General features: G+C 43.0%; 1 long non-coding RNA gene across 1 annotated transcript; it reads right to left on the bottom strand.

Moving 5' to 3' along the window:
- Positions 1-6,903: 6,903 nt before the first annotated feature.
- Positions 6,904-14,830, bottom strand: LOC310881594. The gene is made up of 2 exons (XR_014572460.1): positions 13,774-14,830; positions 6,904-8,302 (listed from the first exon to the last, which is right to left on the bottom strand). It is a non-coding gene; the product is annotated as an uncharacterized lncRNA (long non-coding RNA).
- Positions 14,831-27,601: the final 12,771 nt, after the last annotated feature.

Raw genomic sequence — 27,601 nt, 5'->3', positions numbered from 1 at the left:
ATCCCAAACACAAAAGCATACAGCTGGGGCAACCTGAGGCTGATTGCATGTGCACACACAGCTCAGTGTTTTGGGATATACCTACATTGCCCTCAGCCCGGTGGGGGAATAGCATGGCATTGAGGTTCAGATGAACCAGTTCACTCCATCCCATCCCAACATGGCCAGCAGGCTGCCATGAAACAGTCCCATCTCTGAGACAACCACCTTGGCTATAATTAAAGCTAATTATTCAAAGGCACCCTGTTCATGTAGCACTGCTCAGAAGCTCCCTGCATGAGCATGTAGGCAGCAGGGCTGTTTTTCTTCATAAAAACTTATGAGGAACGCTGTGCAGATTAACAGCTTTAATGACAAAAATTACCGCTTACAACACTGACTTCAAATCAAAGAACAATATCTGCAGACAGATATTTTCATGGTTTTCATAACAATTCATTATAGGTGGCACCAAGGGATTACATTTTTATTTCCCTTGTGTCATTTCTCTCAGACTCAGGTTCATTTCTCTTAATGAGGCAGTGGAAGATAAAGGGCAGTGAAGGCTCCTCCAATGCCTCTGCAGAATGTGAGGAGTTTAGGGGCAAAGTGATAACTGATCCTCTAAAGGAAGAGGGAGGGCTTGGAAGGGGAGGGGGAGAGGGAGAGTGATGGGGTGGGATGCTCTCTGCCATAATGAACTAAAATTAAGACATAAATTCTCCTACCTTTATTCCATCCAGATCTAACAAAAGGGATTCGGCTTTTTAATGACGAATGGATCAGTAGCAAAATTATTAGCTAATTAATTGTAAAGGAAAAGGAAAGATGAAAAAAAAAGTCTTTGCCTGACAGTACAGGACCAAAAGTTCTTCTCGCATGCTCTCAGAATAGGAAGGAAAACCCTGATCCTGGAAGTTTTTACTCAGACAGCAAGGCCCTTCGTCATATGTGGTTTGGGACAGCAAGGCAAAGGTCAAAGCTAGAAATAATATGAAATAAGTAGAGCTCAAAAGGGGTTCCGGGTTCCCCTGGTAGTACCAGGCTTGTTAGAGCTGAGAAGAGGTTCCCTGCGGAACTGGATGGAAACTCTCCTGTGAAATAGTTTGCTGTTGGAAAATAACGTGGAGACAGCACAAAAGGGTTCCTGGGAGTGCGGGACTCCTGGCACAGCCTCAGGAGACCAGGCAGCTGTTTTGTTTCTAAAACCAAAAACATCAACCCAAATGCTTCAAAGCCTTCTGAGAAAAAAAAAAAAAAAAAAAAGAGCAAACTGAGAACTGACATTTCCAATCCATGGAAAGCCTTCTCATTCCTGGGTTTTGTTCCAGCATTTGATCCAACAGTGCAGTTTCCAGTGAGCAGGGCATTCTGCATTTCAGCAAGCTCTGCCCTCAAGTTAGTGCCCCAGGGCTTCCAGCATCTGTGGCTTGAAGTGACAAAAAAAAAGGGAATTCAGGGTTCCCTCTGTGCTCCATGTTGGCATAAAAGATATTATCTGGAATTTCCCAAAGTAGAACAAAACTGCATTAGGGGCTATCAGAAAAACTCCCCTGAAATGCTTTCATTTGGCTAATTCTAATTCAGATCCTTCTTCTGTCTGCCATAAGTGGTGCTTTCCTGAAAACCAGCCTTTTAAGCATTGCTCAAGTTGGGCAAAAACCTGGGAGCCTGGATGGGTAAATATATCTGACAAGCTATAGAGACAGGAGACAAAGGGGCTAGACAGGGGAAAGGAGAAACCAAGGATAAATGAGACACAGTTAGTGGCATTTGTGTGTTTGGCTGTGGTGAAGGCAATCTTGAGAAAGAAAAATGTATTTTTATCATAGCCCCTCTGTCTCTCTACTTATTCTTGGCTCCCAATTTCTTATCCACTCTAAATGAAATAGGAATAGCCATACTTTTGGGATAGATGGTCTAGATTGAAATGGAGCCTCACTTTATGGAGTAAATATCTATGGAGTATTTAGCCTACCTCCTTTCTGCCTCTTTCACATGATGAGAAATTCTTCATGCTTTGGCAGGGGAGCCAAGTCACACAAAGAGGAGTTTCACACTTGCCTTGCTGCTCTGTGCCAGTACCATGGAGCACAGGCTTGCAGACTGAGAAACGTGGGGCTGAGTGGCTTTGAAGGCCCTGTCCTGTCTCCTACAAGTCAGGCTCCAAGAAAGGAGAAAGTCACCCTTCAAATTAAAAATTTAAAATTAATATATGTTTATATTTATCTCAAGGGATAATTCTTTGCCTTCTGCTTCCCATGTTTTTCAGTCTTTTCACTTGAAATCAACAGGGCTTGAATCCTCTCTCCCATTTAATGAAGGCTGAGCTTCTTGCGGACTCGCATGACAGCAGGAGGTGCTGCTCGCTGAAAAGCCCAGGATGGTGGGGGACTTTGATAACATCACGAGAGTTGGTAACATGGGCAGAAGACTTTGAATAAAGCTGTCTGACCTCCTTGGCCCAAGTGCTTTTACAGCCAAGCAAAACAATTTCTCTGGACTCTAATGAATAGACTTCTGTCATTGTTCATCATCATAATGCCCCAATCCTGGCAAGATTACCTAGATGCTACCATAATCCTGCTAATAAGTGATGATTATAAAACACACACTTGAGGAAAAGGAAAGGTAAAATCTGGATCTTTTGCCCCAGTCTCTTCCCAAAGGAAAGCGGGATAATAAATGGCTTCTGACTGTGATATATGACAAAGAGCCTTACCACATCAGTTTGCTACAGCAAAATTCAGCCAGCTCACTCAGTTTTGTCCGTAAAAATACTGCTCTTATTCAGTGAGAGGCCTGATAAATGGGGGGGAGCACCATACTGAAGGCATCTACTGAGATTTTTTCTTTTGGGGGGAAAACAGCTGGAGACAAAGATTTTTTTTTTTTTTTAATGAAACTAGCACTTTTTCAAGCAGCAAAACTTCCTCCTGGTATTACAGAAATATATGATTCCCCTATTATGTGTTACTTCCTATCCATTTTCATCTGGAGACTTCTGGTTTTTGGCAGAGTCCAGCACCAGATAGTTTACCCACAGGCAAAAGTTGCTTAACACAGCAAAGTGTGGCTGAGCAGACTAGAAAAATGAAAAGGGCAGGTGGACTGACTGACAGTTTGTGTCCTGGAACACAGCATAGGCGACGTCTCCGCCATCCCAGTCCAAGCTGCTGTTACTTGACCGTGGAAGGTACTGCAGGCTGGTTGTCATGGGGCAGATGGACAGATGTCACTTAAAACATGGACTTTTCCTTTCTTCAGAGTTTGGTCCATCACAGTTGATGGGGAATGCAGCAGAGAAGGGTTTCTCACTCTTGTTTTAGGTTTCCAACCCTAACAAAAGAGGAGCGCTTCACTCAGAGGCATGAACAAGGTGTGAGAGGCAGGTAACATACTTTGTCAGTCTCTTGCTGTTTTCTGGAGCCTTAAAAGCAGGGGGACAAGATCTTGACATAGGCAATGAATAAAGCAGAGTTAAGACCGTCTGAACAGGAGACCTCTGCAGGTAGAACATAACGAGATCCGGGCAAATCCCAGCACAGAAAACATTTAGGTACTCATGCAAGAAATGTGTTTCTACTGCAGCCGCTATTATTAATTCCTGCTAACAACGTGTGTCACCTCATTTGCACACCAGAAGTAGCCAGCGTGCAAGCTTCATGCATTCAGAAAGGCCAAGGTATGTTTTTGCAAAAAAAAAAAACACCTCACTTTTGCAATCAAGTTATCATCAGCTCAGCTACCACCTAAGCTAAAAAAGCTTTTGTTTTAAGATGAGAGGCTTTCTCTTCCCACTGGGTTAGATTTCAGTGGGAGCTAGGCCAGGAAATTGCTTTTATTTATATTCTCCACCCCTGGCAAAGTCAATGGCCTCATTAATTCACTGATGGGCCAGCACCACGATGGAAACTAGAGATGCAGCAGGGAAGATTGCCAGAGGAATTGCCATTTTTCTCCTCTCCCCAGCCCTCACCTTGCTCCCACCCTAACCTCACCTTCAGCTCCCTCCTGCCAGCCCTCAGAACTCTTACCACCATCGCCTCCCCCCACCTGGGTGCCCACCCTTCCTGGGGACAGAAGGAAGAACACAGCCCCCAAATTCCACGTGCACATCTGCTGGTATGAAAGAGAAAGGGCTGAAACTAGCTCAGTTCTTCTGAAATCAGTCCCAAATAAACCTTCGCTTTCCTAAATATGCAATAAAATTGTAACAGCCAATAGAAAAATGCAACACTGACTACGGTGAACCCAGGGAATGTTGTCTCCCCTTCCAACCACAGCTTAGACTCTCGCTGATCCCCAGTTGGAGTTACCCTCTCACTTCTTTTCAACACTTTTTTTTTTATGTAAAAGGCGCCTTTGACTGTGGGCTTTAATCCTGGGACTGGCTTTGTTTTGACTTTTATTTTCCATATCATCTGTCTTGCAGTGGAGGGACCATTAGCCAGTGAAACAATGTTTAATCCCAATAACATTATTGCTTAAAGTGAGCACGGCAAGAATTTGTTAACTAGCGGGCAGTAAATTTACTCTTCTAATAGGTTCATCCTTTATTAGGTATTTATTTCAGGAGGTTAAACCATAATTAGATCACATTAGGAAGCTGAAAAAGAAAGGAATGGAGATTCCAGCCTGGGAGTTTGTTTTATTTGCTCCTCAGATGTCCAAAGAAATTCTCAGTACAATCTGTATTCCTCCAGATAGGGGGTTGCACAACTAAACAGCTCCAATGTTTCTGCCAGGAGTTTGCATTTGTCTTTCCTGTACAAAAGTTATTGCCAAGCTGTAATCTTTCCCTGAAATACAGCGTGCGGAGCCAACGCTGAACCCAATTTACTGTGGCAGATGAATATAGCCAAGGTGGTGGTCTGAATGTTTGGCCTAAAGGCACAATCCAATTTTCAACTGTTTCAAAGCTATTATGTCAAAGCCTGTTTGCATAAACATAACAATAGCCGAGAGCCCGGGCGGAGGGAACGCCTGCCCTCTCGCGTCCCCTGCCTGCATGTGCCGGGGAGGAGGCAGCCGCACAAGGTGCGGTGTGGTTAGGGTGGGAAGAGAGGCAGAATTAGCAGAGAGGAGCAGGTGTGCGCGCATGTTTGTTGTACCCAGAGCCCATCCTGTGCTCGTGGCTGCAAGCGGCGCACACACGAAGAGCGCCGCTTGTCTGCGTGGAAGCTGCACGGAGCCTTTCAGCTGCAGGCACTGACATTTTTCACATGCACACGTGTCTACGCTGCCGAGATGCTGATTTAAAAAAAAAAGTAGATTCTGCCAATGGTGGAAACAGGAGAATGTTAATGACTCTTTAAACTTTTCTCAAGCTTGAGAAACAGATGTGATTATTCAATTCATTACAAGAAAAATGTCTTGCAGCAGCACGCATGTGATGAGCTGACTGATGATGTGGGAACCTATGAGAAAGCTGTTTCCCTTATTAGAACTGGAGGATTTTCAAGGCAATGTTCTATTTCGCTTCCCAGTTATGTATACACATGCATGCTTTTCAAATATTACCAATCTGGACTAAACCTTTAAATCCAGAGTGAACAAAAGTGAAATACCAGACTCAAAGGTTGTGTAACCTGCAGAGTTTTACACACGGGCTGCAACTTCCCCCAACATTTGCGGTATTCAGCCAGCACCTGGACTTGGGCCAAATATATGGACTTGGCCCAGCGCTGGGGCTCATCACTAATTTAAAAGATGGGAAGAGGATACACTTATCAGTTTTCTGGAGGGTAGCCGGAGCAGGAAAATCATTAAATGACAGAAGCTGCCAAAAATAAACATCCTCTGCTTTAAAAATCCTCCTTATATAGAGCCGTCAATGCACACGGCTTATTAAGACATCTGGCAAATTATTTTTTCTGATGGAGAGAATTCTCAAGGCCTCAAACCTAGAACAATAGAGGATTTCACAGCAAAACAGATTTGCAGCCTTAACGTCACACATCCCACGGCCATTTCGAGGCATCCAAGTTCACTGGAGTCCAGCAGCTAAGATGGGGTTGAAGCCAACATCAGGGGAAGGAACCACAGAGCCACCCCACACAACAAAGCCCTTCTCATCCGACACCTGAACCCCGGTCAAGGCCAGCATTGGGCAACACTAAGGTGATGGTGTGAAGATGGATGTATGACTGACACTGAATAACCTAGCTTCAAAATTTAATTTTTTTCCTGAACTCAAATGTCCAGAGCCTTGAGACCAAGAAACAATTCCACACTGCTTCAAACTTTGATTTTTGCACTGAGTACTGTTAGAAGCATGTGTTATCCAGCTCTGTGACTGGACACGTCTAACACCTTTGTAAGGCACGGCTCAGAACCCCATTTTATTTTTGGCAGAACAAAGTGTCACTTAGAAGCAGATCCTTCCCTATCAAAATATCAGCAATCCAAATAAAAATATGTAACTATAACTTTCAGACAGCTCAATAATACTACAAGAAAGTAAACAAAATGATTTATCCAGTCAAAAATGACTGCACCATGTGAAGGACCTGCCAGCCTCACATTGGATGTTAGCATGGGGAGCAGACGCAGCTTGAAGGCAGGCCTTGCCCCGAAAACCTTAAAACAATGAAGCAGATCAAATCAAAGCAGACAGACAAGTCAGCATTATGGTAAAAATAAGAAAAGTCCTTTTCCTATATGTAAAAGCACAGCCTATATTTCACAAAATTCTTCACAAAATTAAGGCGGGATTTACTTTGCCGATCTTGCCTTGTGCTGAGCAGGCAGGCAGGCTCACTGCGATCAACACCACACCGGTTCGATACAGCAAGGTGTCCCCAGGGCTTTCCTTGCCTGGGAAATGGGACAACAACAGCTGAGATAATTACATTTTTCTCAGGACATCATGATGATTAATTAGTTACAGAAGTACAGCATACAGAAATTAAGAAGTAGGTATTTCTGTGATGAAAAGTGTGTTTGTATTTATGTAAACACTGCCTGATGTTCACAAGTGAAAGCAGCAACTTTGAGCTGGGCCCTGAGCATCTCAGAGCAGCTCCTGGCTGGAGGAGCTGCCCTCAGCCTGCCCACACCTCTCCTTGCACCTTCCACACACCCCGAAACCCACCGCCTACAGCCACTGCTGCTCACACAGAAAACAAAGCACGAGCCCAGGCATTCAGGAGCTACGGGTGGTAAGAGTCACAGGCCAGGCGCTGAAAAGGAAAACGTGACGCTGCATTTGCCCAACTCAGTAGCAAAGCCACGTCCCCCAGCTCCCAGTCTGGTGCTTCACCCGCAAAGCATCTGCCTTCCAGGGAAGGGCTGCCAGAGCAGAAGGAGCCGAGATGCACTGAAGTGGCAGTGGGAACAGCTGAAAGAGACAGCTGAGAAACAGTTTAATGAGATCCAGCTTTGTTAGATATTTTTCTGCATCATGTTGTTTTAAAGCTGTATTCCTGTTTACATTTTCTGTTGCTTCTTCGTCCTTGGCTTTCCTGGGCCCACTGTTAGATCCTCTCATGGAGACCAGGATGTTTGGAATTGCCATTCTGCTGCTCTGACTCGGATGTTAGAAACCGCTCAGACATAAACAACTGCCTCCAAAGGCACTCCCCCAAAGAAGGCTGTGGCAGAGATCAAGACATCACGAAGGCAGTTCCCAGCCCCACCAGGACACGCTGGGCACGCCAACTTCCAAGGGGGCATGTCCTCAGTCATTCTGGCTAGATGCAAGGTAATTCGCAGATGAGTTTCAGTGCCTTGCGAGGAAGGAAAGCTCACACGATCATTTTGCCGAGCTACAGGTTGATTGGGCACAAGGAAACAAGAACCAACTGAGCACAGGAGGGAAAATACAAAGCTTTGTGGTGTAAGGATGTGTTGTATCACAGCCACATGTGCCCGAGCCCCTCAGGACAGGCTCCTGCTCTCACACAAGTCCCTTGGATGGAGCTCACTCAGGGGGACAACCCTAGAGAAAACAGAGCTGAAAGGACGTGTGTAAAGCTGCAGAACCAGGGCTTCTGTGCAATCAATACCTCCACTGCAGTTTGCTTCTCAGTCATTGCAAAGTCACTTTGCTCCACGTCTTCAAAACCCCTGTTCTTAGGGACCCAATTCATAGCTTTCTGAAGCAAGACTGTCTAGACAGGAGGAACCACGAATATCCTTGAGCTCCCTTATCTGTGTGGGCCTGGCTCCAGTCTCACTCCCGTGCCCTGATTTTCAAGTGCAGGGGCCAAGCCAGAGTTAAGACACAAAGTGACAGCCTCCTGACCCAGACAGTGGAAGGAGCAGACCCCCAAAAGCACCGTGGCCAGCATCAGTAGGTTATTTAACAGTCATAGAAACTCTGGAATGGAAAACAAGGGAAATTAGTAGAAAACCAAGGATCCCACCATTCCATGATTTAAACTATTGTAAAAAGAGGATAACATCTGCCAGTGAGGTACAGACACTGCAGCATCTTGTGTGAAGCCAGGAAGTCCTAGCTTTGTCTCACGCTGGTATTGCAAAGCTTGCTTAACATTTGTGAACTGTTTTGAGATCCTGGGATGAAAAATGGTATTGGACAGCAGAAGTAGCATTGTTCATTACTGGTAGAATTAAGCCTGCATGCTGACAGCAAAGTAGATGGAATGAAAAATGTCAAAGGCTCAAAAAAAAACCTGCAAATTTCAAGATGCATAAAGGGAACAGCCTGCTTCTCCCCCTCCCCCTTCTTCCCATCACGCTCAGATGTAATAACTTTCCCTAGTTCCGTGGCTCTCACATAGCTAATGCTGTGTTCGGTTGCTGGAGTCTTTACAGATGCAATGCATTAGCAAAGCCTGCCAGTCGGCATCCTGTTTTTCCAATCACTCTTCTGAAACTCCTCCACTTTTCTCAGAGGTTTTATCAGAAAGATGTTCCTCTGAAACATTTCAGCAAGGGGATCTGACAGCTCTTCAAACACCAGCTGAATTTCATTTGTTTTCCGCTCCTTCCTGTTTTTACAAGTTCATTAGTGTTGTACCAAGATAGACTAAAGATTAGAAACTTTCACCAGCCATGCTGAATTCCTGACTTATAAATTCATGGGATACTGGCTAAGCCTCTGCAGTATATGTACAGAAAGAAATATGCATGCCTGTATGCACATACATGCTATACATTAATGTAAATATAAACATCAAAAACATTGAGCTGGGTGCTCAGAAATCCCCTAGGCTGCCCCCACATCCAGCGAGGTACGCACATGGCTGTGACACACATAAGCACACACCTCAACACACGCACACAGGGAAAGCAAAGGCCCCATTGTGGGCAGCCTGACACTGAGCCAGTTCTTTAAATGGGATTCCTGAGGCCAAGGTAAATAAGCACCTAAAGCATCTCAGCTGTGGTCCGCAGGTCAGGGCTGCCCATAGGACAAGCAGGAGGCAGAGCATGTATGGATGCATTCCTGAGGACTCACAGGGGCTGAGTGTTAGAGCTCTATGAAGAAGGCGCTGTGTGTGCTCAAGCATCCAGGCTTTCAGCATTATCTGTCTGGCACATTAATATGCTAATTGTAAGAGAAGAAACGTGGAACTAATTCCATGTATCATTCATGTAAGAGCATCTAGGTAGCAGTGAGATAGGGTTGTATCAAAACAGACATAATCACATTACTTTTGATGTATTCTAGACCAGGAGTACACAGTACGTTCTCCTATTTAAATAGGTTAACAGGCTGTTTAGTTACAACAGCAGCAAGAAAATTGAAATCTATTTCTAATTTTCACACAGGAGCTCTCTTATGTCCCTGAAATGCAGCTGTACAGCGTCTTATAAATTGCAGTCATGAAGAAAACAGCAAGACAACAGACAATTTTCAGATTAGTAAATCTGTTTATTTCCAAAGTCATAAAACACCATTTGTTGTTAATGATGATGGTTTAACAGTTGGCACTTAACCTGTCCATCTTCTGCTCTTTCTAATTTTTTTTTTCTCAAAATCTCCTGTAATTGATTCAGAAATTACAAGAGAAGAAAAAAGCAAAGGAAAGCATGTCTGCTTTGGTCTAGTGATTTTAAACAAGCCTGATGTGTCAGCCAACAGAAAGTGCTGTTGATATAATCATGAAAGGCACGGGGTAACTTATTGTACTTCTATATTAAACTAAATTTGCATGATCTGGAAGCTGAAGTTTTCTAACTGACTGCTAAGAAAATGTCAATTATTGTTTTTTTTTTACGTGGGTTGGTGGTGATTTGCAGCCAAATGTTTATGATGGAATCAGAAAGACTGCTTTTTGTTTGCTTTTGTTGCAGGTCAACTTCTATGATTTCAGGGCTCTGTCATGTGAATCAGAGCAGCCTCACTTTAGAAATGGTTCCCTGGATGACCAAAATATCAAATTCCCTTAAAATTGTCCTGAGCCTTTAGCACTGCAGAGCCATTATTAACTTATTGCCAGAGACTATAAAACACGATATTATTGCTTGGTTACACATTAAGTTTGTTGGTTTGTCTTTTAAGTAAAGCAAGAGCTCCACATCTGCCCCCTTTGGAACCACTTGCTATTTGATGTCATTATTGAAAGTCTTAATTACTTTTAAGACTAATTAATACTTTATTATTTAAAATCAATTTTATCAAACTTCACCAGTGTTCGGTGTATTTGTATTTCCTCCAAAGTCATTTGGCCTGCGAAACAGTGCTGGAAACATAATCAGGTGTTTTCATGCTATTTTCATCACCCTGGTTGAACCAGCACTGCTACAAAAATATTTTATTTGATGCATTTCACCTTCACCTCCACGGCTTTGCTGAGACCACCACAAAAAGACACTAGAGGGAAAAGTTTTAAGTAAATTAGCAGAGGTTTCGTAGCCTTTGGAAAAGCTCAAGCAAAGGGCAAACGTTCAGATCATCAGCAATTTTATAATAAAGATAACCACCATGCAGCGTGAAGTTTTTCATCCTTGACATCACTGAAAGCTTTATTCTAATAACACGGCCCACTCACATAAAAAGCCAACTAAAATCTTTGGCACCACACAAGCCATGCAGGAGTATTAATGTTTTTGTTGGTCACTTGTTCCATTGGAAAAAAATGCAAACACCTATCCTGCAAGAAAACAGCAAATTGAACCCTTCTACCTGTTATCTTTGTTTAGCTCCAGCCAGAATACTTTGTTTTTCATGACCTACATAAAACAAGTAACCATCAGATGCTATACAGACACATGGAGAAGAAACTAATATGAGAGCAAACCAGGCTCAACATTTACCTCTTCCTGGTCTTTTAGGAAGTTCTTTAGAGAAACAGTAGGTTCCCCATTAATACAAAGGATAGGATGTGCTGCCTTTTGCAGGATGTACCAGCATGGCTACTGATAGAAAAAAATAGCCTTCAGCATTGAAGTCAGATCAAAATTACTCTAAAGACAGGCTGTTGAGGCAAAACCCTACTTGGTGGTTTCACCTGTTCATTAGCTGTTGCAAGTGCATCATTCACTGGAATGATTTTTCATTTCCAGTCTCACAGGCTCTCAAGAAACAAAGTGTCACCTCAGGGCTGGTATCCTTGAATCTGAGTCACACCAACATAAACACTGGGGTAGGGGGAGGAAGAATGGTAGACTTGAAGCGACAGCAGCAAAGTTAGCATATTTGGAAATTGTTTCTATTGTTCCCCTTTGAGAACCCACAGATATTTGATATGGAGTGCTATGAGTATATAAGTTACCTTTTGGAACGAATGAGTTTTAATGATGTGCTTGAGAGAGGGGAAGCATAGGGGCACAGGAGAAGCCATCTGGGAACAGAGCACAGCATGAGTTCAAAGAAAAAAAAGCCAAGAGCTGAGAGTAGGAAAATTCATCAAGCAACTTGGCCAAGGCAGTGGAAGGCTGTGGAAAGAGATGAGAGAATAGACAAGCTTCAGCAGATCTTCCTCATTGTTTTTCTGGTGCTACTGACCCCTCCACCTCCTTTCTCTCCAACTGCCAAGGCAAGGTGAGACCGTCTGGTGTCTGCAGCCCAGTGTTTCCCCCTCTCTCAACACCATCTGGGAAACCACACTCCTAATGGAGTTTCCAGATGTTTGTGTCATTCTGGTTTTTGTGTCATTCTGCATTTGCTCTTTCAGTTCAGATCTCCTGTCTCTGCCATAGCATTTCGTGCACATCAAGACTTCACAGCACACAGCAGAAAGCACAGGAATCTTATCTAGATAAAAGCTTACTGCAGGTAAGGACATGAACTTTTGTTAGTGTTTACACAAGTAGATTTATTTCACATGCAAGAAACTCTGGGGTGTGTCATCCCATTTCTCCAACAGGCTCAAGTCCTGTTCCATTTCCGATGCACACCTCATTCATCATAAGGGGATGCCCAGCCACTGCTTTCCACAGTTTTCTGATACAAAAAAATCATCGCATCAGGTACCAGAAAGTTTGGTCAACTTGCAGAAAATTTCATCAAATGGGTCACTCCACCTACACCTTCCATGCTGTAGACAAAGCTTCTCCATGTAACAGCACCATAGGGATCCTCCCTGAACTTCCACCTGCTAAGCTCGCTATGTTTCAGCCGCAGATTCTCCAAAAGACATTGTCACCCCTCCATGGCGATAAGTCCACAACATTTAAAAGTAACAATTCCAAATTTATTTGTTCAAAGTTATGAGGATTTTTTGCAAGTGTACTGCTCTAGTAAGGACTTGACTATCTAGCAAAGGAGCACAGGTATCTATTTCACAAACTCCTGAACCACAAGTACCTTTTCTGTAGTTTAAATTAATCCTCTTGCAAAGTGGATCAACCCAGGTTACACAAAAAACACTTTAGTACAGGAGAACATCCGCTCTGGAAGCTAACACAGAATAGTCACCATGCTTGAAACATGCCCCCAGGCTCATTCTACACCAAGTCCCTGCTCTGATAAGCCCTGAGAGCTGAACTTTCTGCTCCTGATTTTCAAAATGCAGGGTGGTGGGAACAAGTGCCTTAGAGAACGGGGTCAGAGCTGGAGGGCCTAATTCAATTGTTTTCCCACTTAAACAACAAAGAAAGAAGTGTTCCCTTAGACTCCCAGCCAAGAAAGAAAGCAACTTGGCAAACAGACTTCTTATGAGTTCTTTTAGTAGAGAGATTTATATTTTGCTCACCACAAGCATACAGAGCAGACAGAGCATACTGCGCATTTGAGAGGCTGTCTGTGCTCCTTGTAGCATAAGGTTTTGGCAGCCTTTTCTAAAAGAAGGTTGAGAAAATACACACTGCTGGGGACAACCTGGCCACTGTAAAAGCCAAACCTGGCTTTTGACTAAATAGACTATAGATTCAGGCATTCATGATTTTAGGGCAGAAGGTACTACAGATCACCCAATCTACATACATCTAATTCTCTAAATTAAATTCCACATAGCTGCAGCTGAATTCAACTAATCTTTCAGAAAGGCATCCAGCTGTAATGGAAGAGTTACCAGTGATGGAGAACACACCGCAGCGGACTACCATAGGTTTGTTCAGGATTTCTTGGACAACCTCACTGCGCAGGGGCTGCTTTGCCCCCATAGAGCCACTCAGAGACTTTCAGAAAGCCTGAAGCCTGCTGCTCCCATGCAGGAGTTACTGCAGCCCATGCTTCTGGAGAGGTGAACCTGCTTTTGGATGAGAGCTCCCACCTACCTAGAAGGTCTAGACAAATGCACCCAAAATAGTTCAAAAAAAAAGAGTAGCATACATTCTTTTTTTCTGCTTTGCATCAGACACTCAGAAGGCAGGAAGGGAAGAGAGGTTTACCATATCCTAATCCTAGCCCCTAGTGCTTCTAAAAAGAAATGATCTTACCTATAAACGGCATCTTGGAGATACCCTCAAAAGCCAGGTAAAAGCATAAAAAGAAAATCCTTCCCTTGGTGACAGAGCTCTTGCAAAACCCACATCTACCTTTCTGTCTCTTTTAAAGCTGTTTCTCTCACAACGGTCTCATCTGCATTGGGCAGGTAATGCCCTGCAGCTGCCCCATCCCACCCCAGCGCTCAGGGCCCTCAGCTGTGTGCGGAGCTCTACCCCAAGGAACCACAGTAACCCCCCTCTCTGCTGGCTAATCTCTTCTTTTGGATTTGGGGCACACAGCAAGCGTCATAAGTCTTGCAAAGAGGGGGCTGAAAGCAGGAAGAAAATCGATGTTCCTTGAGGCGATGGTGCTTGTAGCAATAAATTTTACAAGTTAAGGTGCACTTGTGTGTAGTGTAGATTACTGAAAGGAGGGAACTTCAGCTGCATGCCTGGGATTTAACTTGTTTTGCACTTCATCACGCCAAATTTTAGTGCTTCTCTTGAGGCTTCATGTTCTGCCCTGAGAGTTGAGTTTTACCGGCTTCATACACTCCAAAGTTTGCCTGGGTTACAATTACCGTGTCTTCCAAGGTGCCCAGTGACTATGAGGACTTCTGTTTTGAGGGATCACATCACTTAGCGAGTTTTCTAGTAGAGCCAGCACCCACTTTCTGAAATGCAGGCATTTTTCAGGTATTTCCAGCTGGACAAAGGAGTCACTTAGGATGTCTGTCCCCAGGTGCCCATCCTCAAGGTGTTTAGTTCAAGGAGCAGGTTTTCCAATTCAATACATATTGCCATCAAGCCACCTTCCATATGAATCGTTCTGAGCTTACAGCGAGGGCAGGATAAAGGCCGTTTGATTTTGAACAGGTGAATTCCCTGAACATACACCTTGTCTCTTGTGATAAAGTAGTAGCAATACAATTGCACAGCCCCCGTCACCTTCATGTTTTGGCTGCACTCAGCCCAGCAAATTCTCCTCGTTTGTTAGTTCTGGGTTTTTAGAGCCCTACTGAGGGTTATCAGGCTGCGAGTGCTTTAGCTTGCATAAAACAGTGGCATACCTAACTTAACTACAGAAAACAGATAATTGCATGGCCCTACCATACAGAATGACATAATCCTTTGGCCTAATGCACCGAGAATCTTCTAAAAATATCTCTGGGTTAAAGTTATACTATATACTTTCTATATACTTTGTAGTGAAGCAGTACTAGGAATACAGACAGGGAAGCATGCCTTTTTTTCTCTCCTTTTATCCTGTGTTTAGAAGCAGAATTTTACAGGCCAAGCAGCCAGCTGGTGCAACATCCATTATTTACTCTTGTTGGACTGGGACTCTCAGCAAGACCTAGCACCAGTGACCTGACACTGGCAGCCTAAAGAGTGGAGGCAAGAAAGATGCTCCCCAATGTCCCCAGCAGACTGTTCCTGCTGTCTCAGCCAGATGAAGAGCACCGCATGTTGCTCTTCTTTGGAAAGCAAGAAAAAAGTAAGTCTACTTATTTATTTATCCAGCAACATCTTAGAAGATTCATTCGCTGCTCAGTAGGCCTGATTTTCCTTTGCTAACCTGCAAGGTATATTTTCTTTAACCCATGTTGCTCTCCTTTTGTGGAGAATTGTTGCTGTTATTTCAAAAAGTGAAAATTTGGACAAAGATGTCCAAATCCTGCACGGGCATAAGAGCCTTTCCCCTTTTAGATAAAACGTTATCTCCGTCCCAGAAACACCTCTCCTCAGATATCTGACATACACATCTCTGCCTGCTAGGACTCACAGGGACTTTTGCCATTAATTTTACTGAGTACAGCTGCACATACAGCTTCCACTACCACAGCTGAAACTGCACAGAGTTGCAGAATTGCATTGTTGGCCACAGGAGCTTGAGAAACTGGACACGCTGCCCAAATTATTCCTCTTTGTTCCAAGCCCACCCCACCTGTGGAGGGTCCCAAATACTGCTGGCCACAACCGCACTTGGGATTTTTTCTGTGCAGCCCCAACCACTGTTATCAGCACTGGCAGAAAGCAGAGCACAAGAGGACTTGTGGCCCGTAGGTGCTGCTGCAAGCTCATGTGGAGCCACCGCTCCCCCAGTAGGTACTGCGAAGGGCTCAGAAATGTGGTCCTCAGCCAAACACATCTCTCTACTTACAATCAGCTTCATAGAAGACGTGGGATTTCTGATCGCTTCCATCTCCTTTGACCATACATGCTTTTAAAACTACAGTGCAGACAAAAGGTTCTATTTGACATTCAAAGAGTCACTTCACTAGGTGTTATCAGGGACAAAAGGGATTTTAGAGTAAAGGTTCATTAATCAAAGTTAGGGGGAAAGTAGAGTCACAAAACTAACATGCAGACTACTAACTGGCAGAACCAGAAACTGCATCTGATTTCCTGAAACTCAGAGTTTTAATTTTGCAGCAGGGTTAGCCTGAGAAGAGAGGGAAATTCAGCTCCTAGTCAAAACCCTTTCATTCACCCTGTGGTCCTCAAGCCTGCATGAGTCCTAAGGGATCCCTGAAAGTTAACAGCCCAAATTCCACCGTCCATATACTAAATTCAAAACATAGCTGTTTGCAACTCTGCTGAAAAAATTGAGAGGCTTGTGATGCCAAAAACATTTAAAATTTGCTGCTTTAAGGAGAAGGCTGTAAGAAGTAGAAAACACGAACCACAGGCAGATAACAGTATTTTTAAGAAACACATACAACCAATGAGGTCCAGAGTAAATATTCTCTCTTTTTCTTTACCCAAGATATTCCGCTTCCCAGCCCCTACCCCGCAAAGGTTTTCTTGCAGAATGTGTCATTTATGACCAGCTTTGGGTGTTTAAAACATTTATAGGGAGAGAAAGACAGATTGATGCCTTTAGTGCAGCCTGCACTCATCAGGTCTAAAGACAGGTCAGGGAGATGACAGGAATACTAAGCTTAAGGTGACGGGCTTGGCGCCATGCTACATTTAAGCCGAGACTGAGAGTCCAGTATTCCTGGACATCATAAAGAATCTATTATCATTGTGGTCACTTTCAGCAACGCTGGTTTCATTACCATCTGTCTTCATCCAGCGATGCTTAGGGAATAAATATTAAATATGGAACTTTTCCTGGATTCGAGTCACAGAAGGCAGAAGGCGAAGCAGGTCTCCAGTAATACGATCTCGGAACACCTTCGAGTAGGTGGAGGAAGATAAAGAAATCAGATAAGATCATTAGCTCTGTCGAGTTGAAAATAAGGGTTCAGTCTTCAGTTGAGCAATAATTCTCTTTTCAAGGTGGGCAATATTTAAGCAATCATCCCTAGAAAATTGGTCATTACCACTGGCTAATAACCGATTTGTTAGTTAATAGCCCAAGGTGAAACCAAGGGCACTAAATGCTCTGACAAACCACCACTGACTGCAGTATTAACAGATTTCAAGGGCATCATTGCTATTATAAACCATGTTCATTGATTTATAACAACACTAATATGTTTTATAAAAGAGCAGTGCAGTGTTCTGGAAAAATTAATCATTTCTTGCTAACTCACAGCTGACTGTCCACTGCTCTCAGTCCTGTAGTGCACTGGATGCCATCAAGTTTTGTTCTGCTCACACTCAGGAGCACACAAAACAGACTGGAGGAAGCAGAGGAATGGAAGGAGTCTTTTCCAGAGTGAGGAGCATATATCCACGTCATCCTGGCAATCAGATCTAGATGGCTGCCCAGGCTCCTCCATCCACAACTGGGGGTTTTTCCCAGGGGCTACCTGGAATCACATTCACACCCCCACAGCCCATTTCTTCCATGCTATCCCGGGAGATATTCGGAGATGGGGTCTCCTGACAAGTGTCACCATTATCCCCAAAATGCAAGCCAGACAGAGGTGCAGATCCACATTCATGCGACAAATTACTCTGTTCTGCTGAATTACAAGCTCAGCCAGCACAAGCTCACAGCCAACACCCTTTGTGATGTGACTTGATCCCACTTGACCTTAGGGAAAGGCACTGAAACTAAACTGCACTGCGCTGCTGGAGCGTGCTGGAAGTGCACGCCTGGGCGTTACTGGAGCTCAGCTGATGGGTTATACCTTGTTAGGTCACCGTAACTCTGGCACATCACTGAATCCACAGATTCTGCAGCTGAAGGCAGTAGCTATCGAAAAGCTAATCAGATCAGAGCAAAGCCCAAGCACACCCATCAGCAACACATGGCCAGGAGGCTGGAAAAAATGCAGCTTCTTCTTGATCTGTTCTTCCCAGCAGTTCTTCCCAGTTCTCCCCAGAGGGCTGTGGATTGTCACTGACAAATACATACCGTCCTGGTCATCACCTGGAAGGAATCTATAGACCTGTGCAAATGTCCTACCTGGGGATAATCCACTCAGCCTGTGTGCACTTGACTTTTGTGACCAAGGTGAGGCATTCCCAGAAAAACGGTTTGCAGTTTTACCTCTGGATCAGCGTTACCACCTGGCACACAGGCAGCTCTAAGAGTTGTTGCTTGCTCACTTGAGTCGTGACAGGGCTCAGTCCGAAATAAATAATTTTTTTTTTTAATTGCTAATCCTTCCCTGCTGGCAAGAAGCAGGATTTTGCTAACTGCAGTAATGCTCAAATTGAAACTCGTCAGCTTATATAAGAAAACTTCGGGCAGCGCGATTCCTGATTAAGAAGGATACTGAAAGTTCATTCATCCCTTCTGTCAGTAAATCTGTTCTTTCTGCCACTAGTGCCCACCGAGCCTGAAGGAGCATCCATGTTTTCAAGGGCAGGACAAGGCAGTTCATGCAAACTTTCCCAAGCTGTAGCAGAAAAACCTCAAAGAGAAAAAACTTGCAGGAAAATGAGCTCAGCTTCCAGATGGCCGGGAAACTCCTGTGATCTCTAGTCAAGTAGCACTCTTTAAGTAGCTAAAGTACTTGAAGCCCCATTAGAACTGGAGTTGAAATACCCAGCTCCTCAGAGACACTTAGATACTCTTCATCTAATATTTCAGTGGGAATTTGATGCCTAAATACCATTGAGTTCTGGAGCAAAATCTCCAAGCAGAGAAGGACTTTTCAATCCCAGCCCGCTGTTTCCCAAAGCAAATTTGAATGTGAACCAAGCTGTGCCAAAAGAGACAGACAGATGAGTTAGAGCTACTATATGTACATACCTGCATGTATATAGATTAATCATAATAAGGATCCGGTGTGGACATTTCAACCCAGTAATTTTAATGGAAATGAGGCTCTAAATCTGTATTATCGCACCAAGAAAAATGGAGCTATTTTCACATCTCAGTTGCCTAATGGGCTAGACACACATTTTCCTTTGTCTTGGGGAATGAGCTGTAAGTGACAGGCTCTCCCCTGGTTGTTAATGATGCTTTCTTCCATTGGCTGGCCCATGGCAGCCTGCTGGGTACGGTTGCTATAAGAAGTACCACTTTGCCCCCCAAAGCATTTGTGCACACGTGTTTGTGCATGTGGCGTGCAACAGTGCGTGCACAAATGCACACCTGGGTGACCAACCCCTTCCACTTCTGCAGGGAGGATGTTGGGTGGGCTGAGATTTCAGTTAGGCACAGAAGTGAACACTTACTTCATGCAATAGTTAAGGATGCCATGACTTTCTTAGAGGCAAGGTTTTTCACATAGAAAACCTGTTGATCTCATAGTAAGGACTGAGCAGAAACGGAGTCAGAGTTTTGGGATCTGCCCCAGTTTTCCAGACACTGGAAATATGTTTCCATGTATTACACGGGCTCACCCGATGATACGTTCTAAAGCTGGCCCTGCCCAACAGACCCAATAAAGACTGTCGACTACAATAAAACTTCTTTGACATGTTAGGAAGAACAATTGGAAACATAAATTCATGCTGTGGATCCAGCACCTCGGCAAACATTTACTGCTTTCTTTCTTTTTTTTTTTTTTTGTCTTTCCCACAGAATTATTTAAAAAAAAAAAAAAAAAGGAAGAAAAAAAGAAAGAAAAATGACAAAGAATTAGCTGTACATTTGTGGTTTATTGGTTTTCCTAGAATTTATTGCGATGCCAGAAATTAATTTATGAATAATAGCAAGCATGGGATCACAACGAACTTCATGTGAAGGAAAAAAAACACCTAAAGAATGTTCTAGTTGGCAAGAAAAAGCCCCTGCGTCAATCTGAATGCCAAAAAAGGAGGGTAAATCTTGCATACCAGCTTTGGAAATCATTAGGGGTTTGTAAATTATGAGACAATGTTACATTGTCTTCCCAAACATTTTTTCCCATTTATTCCTCGTGTGCCTAAGCTCACAGTGTCCTGAAATTTTATTGCTTTATGGACACCGATATGCAGAGATTTAGGAAAATATCACTTTTTTTTTTTCCAAGAGTTGTTCTTTCTTTTTCTTTGAATGGAGATTGCTATGTATTACTCATTCCCGTGTCTCCTTGACAAGGATCATTACTTATGTTTATCATAAAAAGATGCTCTGTATTACTGTCATATGGTTCCAGGATTTGTTATTATAATGCTGCAGAGTCCGGAAATGGCACAAAACAAAGGCCAGTTTTATTTGGCATATTCGTGATAGTCTTTCTCTGCCAAGCTCCTCCTTATTTGCTTCAACACAAGCATCTCTAAGGTCTAAAATAGAAGAGCTCATTTTGCATAGGGAAATAAAAAATGGGCCAATTCTCATGTAGGAAAAACAGGAAAAAAATCATAGAAAACACGTAGAGGAGGTTACATTTGTTTATAGCACAGTTCACCTTAGCACTATATGGCCAAATACCTCTAGTTGTGTAGGTCTCATAAGTGATTCATAAGTGCCAGGAGGCACGTTTCTCCATCTCCAAGCCCCACCTTAGGACTGGCATCCTTAGCAGAGCTCCACATAGAGAACACCAGGCGAGGGCACTGCCCTAACCAGACTACAAGATCACAGAAATCAGGGAAACTCCAGGGAACAGAAAATCCATGAAGTCATGTGCATGGGAGGACTTTGCAACTATATGGGCTTTCCTCCATGCCACAACCAGAATTACACTGTGCGCCAAGAGATCCTAAAGGAAGAGGGGATACACTCTCCTTAACTTTTCCTTCAACCTAGCAAATTCCTCCCAGGGGAAAATTCTCACTTTGGTGTGTGGTTACAGAAGGATTGGAAGCTGTCAGCGTGTTGTGCAACACTGTACTTGAGAAAAATTTGGGAAAGATACAAGAATTTGTTGAGTGCTGATGTCTAAATTCTAAGGCGCTGGTGAAGGACCAGCTGGCTGGTTAGATAGATTCAACTATCGGTTCCTCCACCAAGATGTATCAGCTCTAATTTCACCTAGTCAAGACTCTTAATACTGGCACATGTACTGGCTTGACATGAGGCGTTGCTGTACCACACATTATCTATCCATTAAATGAATATAATAATGCTTACCTGCCTCACAGACTGTTGTGATTGTTCATCAGCCGCTGTTTACAAAGATCTTCGTTATCCCAGCTCAATGTCCTAACCCATTTGTTGCTATTGAGCTTTCTCAAGTATTTCCACTTATGGTTATGGACCAGTAGATGCAATGGGAATATTAATCTAAAGACTGCAGAGGACCTAATCACTAAGAAAAAATCAAGTAGCAAAATGTTGACCACTTAATGTCAATATAATAAACTTTTGCAGCTCTTGGAGAAAATTAAACTTGTTCAAAACATAAAAATGTGACAAGGTAAATCAATATTTTGAAGCTGTGTTTCATTCTGAATTTGGAAGAAAACTAAAAATCTCCAGACTTTCTGTTTAAATGTTCTTCATTTCAACTGTATAAAAATGTTTTCCATTAGAAAGGTCAAAATGTTTTCAAACTGTGTTTTCTTTTCATTCATACATTGTAAGAAATTATATTGAAATTGAAATAAGTCATTTTGACCCTCTTGCAATTAAAGGTCTTTCTCCTATTTAAGTGAAGCATTTCAGTCTTATCAAAGTGAATTTTGAAATATCTTCCCATGATAATGTTGATGAAAGTAGCATGTTTGTGAAAATTTTTCAGATTTGGTAAACGGATATTTTCCAGTGGATTACCTCTAGTGTATTTTCCACACAGAAATATCTTGCATTGTAGAACAGAAGGAAAATTGAAATTCTTCTGCTTTTATAAGAGCAAAAAGTACACAGTGATGCTGATAATTCTTAATTCGAGAGATGAGTATATTCAGCAGAACAACAAAATTTGCACTAGAGAACGAAACAGAAAAGTCATGAGTTTTTGCAGAAATCTAACAGCAATCTCCAAACAGCCATGCAAAAATCATTGGTCAAACTCCATTATTGCAAAGCCACTTCAAAGAGGGTGCCCATCACCAAGAGATTTCTAGGTTTCTTCTGCAAAATCTTCCAAATGTGGCCAAATACAGACCAGGTAAACGAGCTAGATTTCAAGCTCCACACGGGCTGTGCTAGAGAGATTTTAGCTCATGAATCAAAATTAGGTTTCACAGGCTTGTAGTCACTGAATCCTGCAGCAGCTCTGCGGATGGCTGCTCTGAAAGCCAGGGGTGCTAATGAACAGAGAGCACAGTTAAGACTTCCTACATTGGAAGTAAATGACAGAGGTGGTTTATCTTATTGTTTCCAATGGGTGCATCTGACAGGAGTTCAGCTGGAGCAGAGAAGTAAAAGAAAAAAAGAAAAATGTTAGGTCTGGACCAAAATAATAATGACCGTGAATCACAGCACTTTCCTTTCAAGTATCTCCAAAGAAACTGTCATCTTAAACAGGGCTACGTCTATCAGAAATCGTATGACAGCTCTATAGGTGGCTGTAGATATAAATGTTAGCTATAGGGTCACCGGAGTATAAAAAACACATTGAGAGGATGTTTTCATTATACATTTGCTTTTGTCTTCCTTTGTCAGGTTAGTGTTGCATTTGCTCTGCTGTGTACTAGCCGTGACTTTTATTGATTTGTGTTTTTTATACTGTAAACGCTCCTGGTCAGGGGCTGTCATCATTTCTTGGCACGACTACATTCTGTATAGTACTTAGCATGAAATATATCAATAAAAACGGTGAAGCCCCCAGAGGATACAGCTGTGCAGCACTGACCACGTCCCTGACACATCTCACCTCTGGATCCACAAAATAAGGATTCAGAAAGGAATTCAAAAAGAATGTTTTGCTGTGTGTTCCTTTCTGAATGTCTCCGTGCAGCGCGGACAGGCACTGGAATTTGGGAAAAATTAGTCAAATCCTACCTGATATAGTAACAGAGACAGAGAGAAGCAGAGAAAGAAAAAAGGTAGAGGTAGAAGTAGAGGAAGAGGCAGAGGCAGAGACAGAGAGGTTTCTAAAATCCCAGGACCCCAGAGAGTAATTTTTAAGAAAATACATCCATTAGCACAAGACTGTTGCTAACATAATGGAAGCCAGCAATGATGTGTTCAGGGCTTCCCTCGTGAAACCTCCTTAGAGAAACTTTTCATCTTTACTACTTCCTCATGACCCAGTTCAGGATTTTCACTGTTATTCTCTGGGGACCTTTACGCCACTGCTACTTGTCTAATTCAGGTCCTGAGTCAGCAAGATGCTTAAATCTCTGCCTGGTAGCCCCACGAGCTGTACTGGGATTACTCCCATATTTAAAAGTAATATATTGCCAGATTGAAATAACATGCCCTACTTACAGTCACACAGACCAGAATCTGCTGGGTGCAGACCCCCAAACCACCAGGTGTCTTTACGGAACTGTTACCTAAGATCACTCATACGATCAGCCAGCACCCAGGAATCTTCTATCACTGGCTGGATGCAAGAAATGTACATACTTAATTCTATCACTTTTCACTTTCAGGTCCTTGGGGTACAGAACATGACAACATTTCTCTGCCAGAAAGAAGAAAAGGTCTTAACTGCTTTTAATTTAAGAGATTTCAATCCAGTTATTTGTTAGAGTGATGGAAGGGTAATGGAGCAATCCTGTTTTACCCAGATGAATTTCCCATGACAAATGATATTGGCTCATCATCTGTGGTCATGATTGAATTCCAGTATTTTCCTTGCTCTAAAGCATGGATAGGGCTGTAAAGAGCTCTTGTTTTCCTTGGGACATTTGTTTCCAATTGTGAAAACACTGAGAATGTGGTTATTTTTGTAGTGCTGTTATGAAAGCCTGGCATTTTCTTCTTCATGTTGGAGTTAATTATAAATCATTGGAGTTGCACTGCCCACAACAAAGTTCTCAGACCCAGAAACTGAATCATTGCTGATCACTGCTCTCCCACCCCTGCTCTCTCTCTCACTGTCAGTTACTCTTTGAGGAAGGGAGGGGGCGTTATTTTAAGATGTTTTTATTGGCTTCGAAATATAAAGTGTCAGTTCCAAGGTCTTTTTTTCCCAGAGCAAGATAAACTCCTTTGGGCCATACATCATGGGGCTTTCGCATAACTCGACAGGACCTCACATTTAAATGCCTTTGCAATACCATATCTGATGACTTATGGGAGGACTGTAGTTTTTCAGGGGATGTATCATCAAAAGCCCCTTTCAGTAGCATTGGGCTTAGTCCCAGGTTTGCTTCTTTAACACTTTCAATAGCAAATTTTCTTCCTTTAAAAAAAAAAAAAAAAAGAAAAAAAGAAAAAAAAAAGGCATGCACACACACTCATGCACACACGTGCACAAGTACTATCACAACAGGCTGGCCGTATGGTCTAGGCTGTGTTCTTCTGCTTGTTTGGGTTGGGGGCTTATTGTCGTGTTGTTGTTTTAAATTAGCTTAGCTCTTTTGTGAGTTTTACTGTCGTTTAGGCTCGAGCTTGTTCTTTAAAGCAGATTAAGTCTGAAAATTCAGGTCACAGGATCACATCAAGTTCTGTTACAGGAAATTTGTTAAAGCTCCCCTCCCACTAACCTACTTAGTGTCAGGTCTGATTTGAAAGTAGGGCACTTATAAGTGTAAAGAGTTTAATCAGGTTTCCTTTTTTATTAGAAAAGATGAAAATCCAGCTTCTCTTTAAAATAAATTGCTCAGTTTTTATTTGGGTTTTGGTAAAGGCATTTGTGTTCATTCCTAAGGATGAATGCTTTTGCAGAAGCTGCTTGGTGCAGACTTGTGAAAGGAGATTGTCTCTGGAAACAAAATAATCATATTTAACTTAATTGGGCCCTAGATCAGCAAAGCACTTAAGCACAAGTATAAATCTAATCTTACTCAAGACAAGACTTATACAAGCACTTCAACCTGAAGTGTTTAATTTCCAGTGGAGTCAATGGAGCATTCCAAAATCATGACTCAGGTCCTAGAATCATTAGACTGGCATGACATTTGGGAAAAAAAAAAAAAAAAAGCATAACTGGATGTTATTTTTCCCTGTCATTACAGTGGCTAGAAAGTTTCTTAAAAATAAAGCTCCTTCTTTCAATCCTAAGAGCGTGTTTAACTTCAAGATTTTTTTATTTTTTGGATTAAAGGTTTGAAGCACTGTGTCAATTCACTGCACTATAATCTCCTCTCAAAGGAAGATCGTCCCGAGACCTGAGAAATACACGTGGTAGCAGAAGACGAATGCTGTGGTATAAAGAGATGTTTGTAGAAGACTTCACTGGAGGTGGGGTCAGAGTCCAGACCCATTACATGGAGGTTACTGTCTAGCACAATCCCCAGTGGTGATAGTGAAAAAATAAAAAATAAAACCTCTCATGTTTAGACTGATGTGGATAGTGGCTGGGAATAATTTACAAATCCTGTCAGTACCTCCTTTGAAATAAAAGGGAATCAATGTTGAATGCAAATACCAGTGCAAAATGCAGAGCTATAAATGGTGCATTAAGTCCCCTTTCATTTAAATGAACAGCTTTGCATTTGTAGAGAGGGCAGACTGAAAAGACACATCTATTTTGCAGTTGCAGGTATAGCGGTACTAGAAAATACCTTCTGGGAAATGATCCTGTCAGCTTACATACGTTGTGTATTAAGCAAATAATATATTCAGTGTTAAATGACTTCTTGGCATAATATGCAGAATTGTACTGCTGGCCCTGCAGTGGCATGCTCATTTACACCTGTGGGCACATTAGCCTCCGTTCTGCTATTCAGCAGGCTCAGTTATTCCTATTTAAAAAGCTCAAACTCATGACAATAAACCCGTGCTTGTGGTAGTTACGTCTTTTCCTCACTTTTCCGTGAGCCTAAGACATTTAATACTTGAAGTGACACCAATTTTCTGTTTGCATCGAGGGTAAATCATCTGGATTCCAGTGAAAACAAAAAGGCAATGGCGAGTCCCTCTGGCTGAGAATCTGGCCCCCGGTGCCTGCTAACTTCTCTATAGAGGCTAATGGGGAAAATGCCTGTCATTTTGCGGCTTCTTTCTCTCCACAAACACATTTAAGACAAGTTTGGTCAATTATCCCCATGTCTCCTATATCCATTTAGTGTAATTCCTATTAAGTGCAGTTCCACCTACAGCACTAATGGGAGAAATACTGATCAACCACAGGTCCCTCTTTGCTATATTTAGCTAACGTAAACGCTTGTGATTCCAGTGCATTGCCAGGGGAATGAGATCGTTATAGACGATAGCATTTCCATTTGACTTCCCAGGAGGATAGACCAGCATGGGTGAAATCCAGAAACCTACTTCAACAGAAGTACAAATAATAATAGGCGTAAGTGACTGTAGGCTCTGCAGTCACAACATCCTGGAAGCCAGGCAGCTGAGCTGAAATAACACTAAACTAGGCATCAAGAAAGCTCGGTTCTACTTTTGTCACTATCCTGTTTTGTGACCCAGAGCGAGCCACTTCATCACTTTGAAGAGCTCTGCCTTATTTCTTCCCTTCTCTGTTTTCACTCTTTGCAGCAAGAACTACCCCCAGCTTGGAGCGTGTGAGCCTGGGGAAACCTGGTCCCTCTCGCAGGGCTCGGGGTCGTCGCTCTTTCAGTAGTCTCTGGGGCCTGGCATTCCCTGTGGTTCCCTGGGCTGAGACATTTTGGGATTCCTTCTCTGACAACGGCAGGAGAGCTATGGCGGCAAACTGAAGGAAACATTTTCAGGAAGAATCAACACACAAATGAGTTTGTCTGCTCCACCCTGGAGTAAGCTCAGGCATGATCAAAAGCACAGCTTGCATTTTGAGCCCTTCATGTTCGAGCAGACACGGGTACAAGTCACAGACAAGAGCCTGCTCTGTGACACAGGGCAGTATGAGCTGGCTGTACCCCACACTCGCACACAATCAGAAACAAACTGGTGACCCCATTACTTGCGATATCCAAGTTCATTAGGTCTGCCAAGTAGTAGGGTTCTGCCATAACTGCAAATAGATAAGAATACTAACTCAAAGAGCAGTCAGTTAAATGTGTGCTTACAGCTAGGGGTATTTAGAAAGCCTCGTAGAAGCCAGCAGTCAGGCACATACACATCCGGCTCCAAAAATGGATTTTTATTGGGCAGGAAAAGGATGTAACAGATAAGCATGCAAAGTCAAGCCAGTGGGCAGAAGGGAAAGAGATAAGGAATCAGACCTCTAGAAGGAATGCAATGAAACTGTGCTTTTAAAAATTTGTCCCCAGATGTGTAGAGCAGTGGCAGGCCTGGGCAGTCCGTTGACACAAGGTACCAGGAACCCGCATATTTGTTCTGCTGCTGTGCCCAGACCAGAGGGATGGAGATGTGTGGTGACAAAAATATCAACCTGGGTACATTTTCTGCTTCCCTCCCACAGTGAGCACAAACAGTATATTCCCAGGAATCACGGACATGCACAGCCTCACCTCTTTAGGTATATAATCTCCTTCACTCCTACCCTCCCGGCTAGCAGCTATTCCCCCTACATGCCCACATACTCCCAGACGCCTTCCCAACAAC

The sequence above is a fragment of the Anser anser genome (genome assembly GCF_964211835.1).
Source record: "Anser anser genome assembly, chromosome: 14".
Classification (NCBI taxonomy): Eukaryota; Metazoa; Chordata; class Aves; order Anseriformes; family Anatidae; genus Anser; species Anser anser.
Note: the sequence above shows the minus strand (reverse complement) of the source record. Positions and strands in the feature narration are given on the sequence as shown.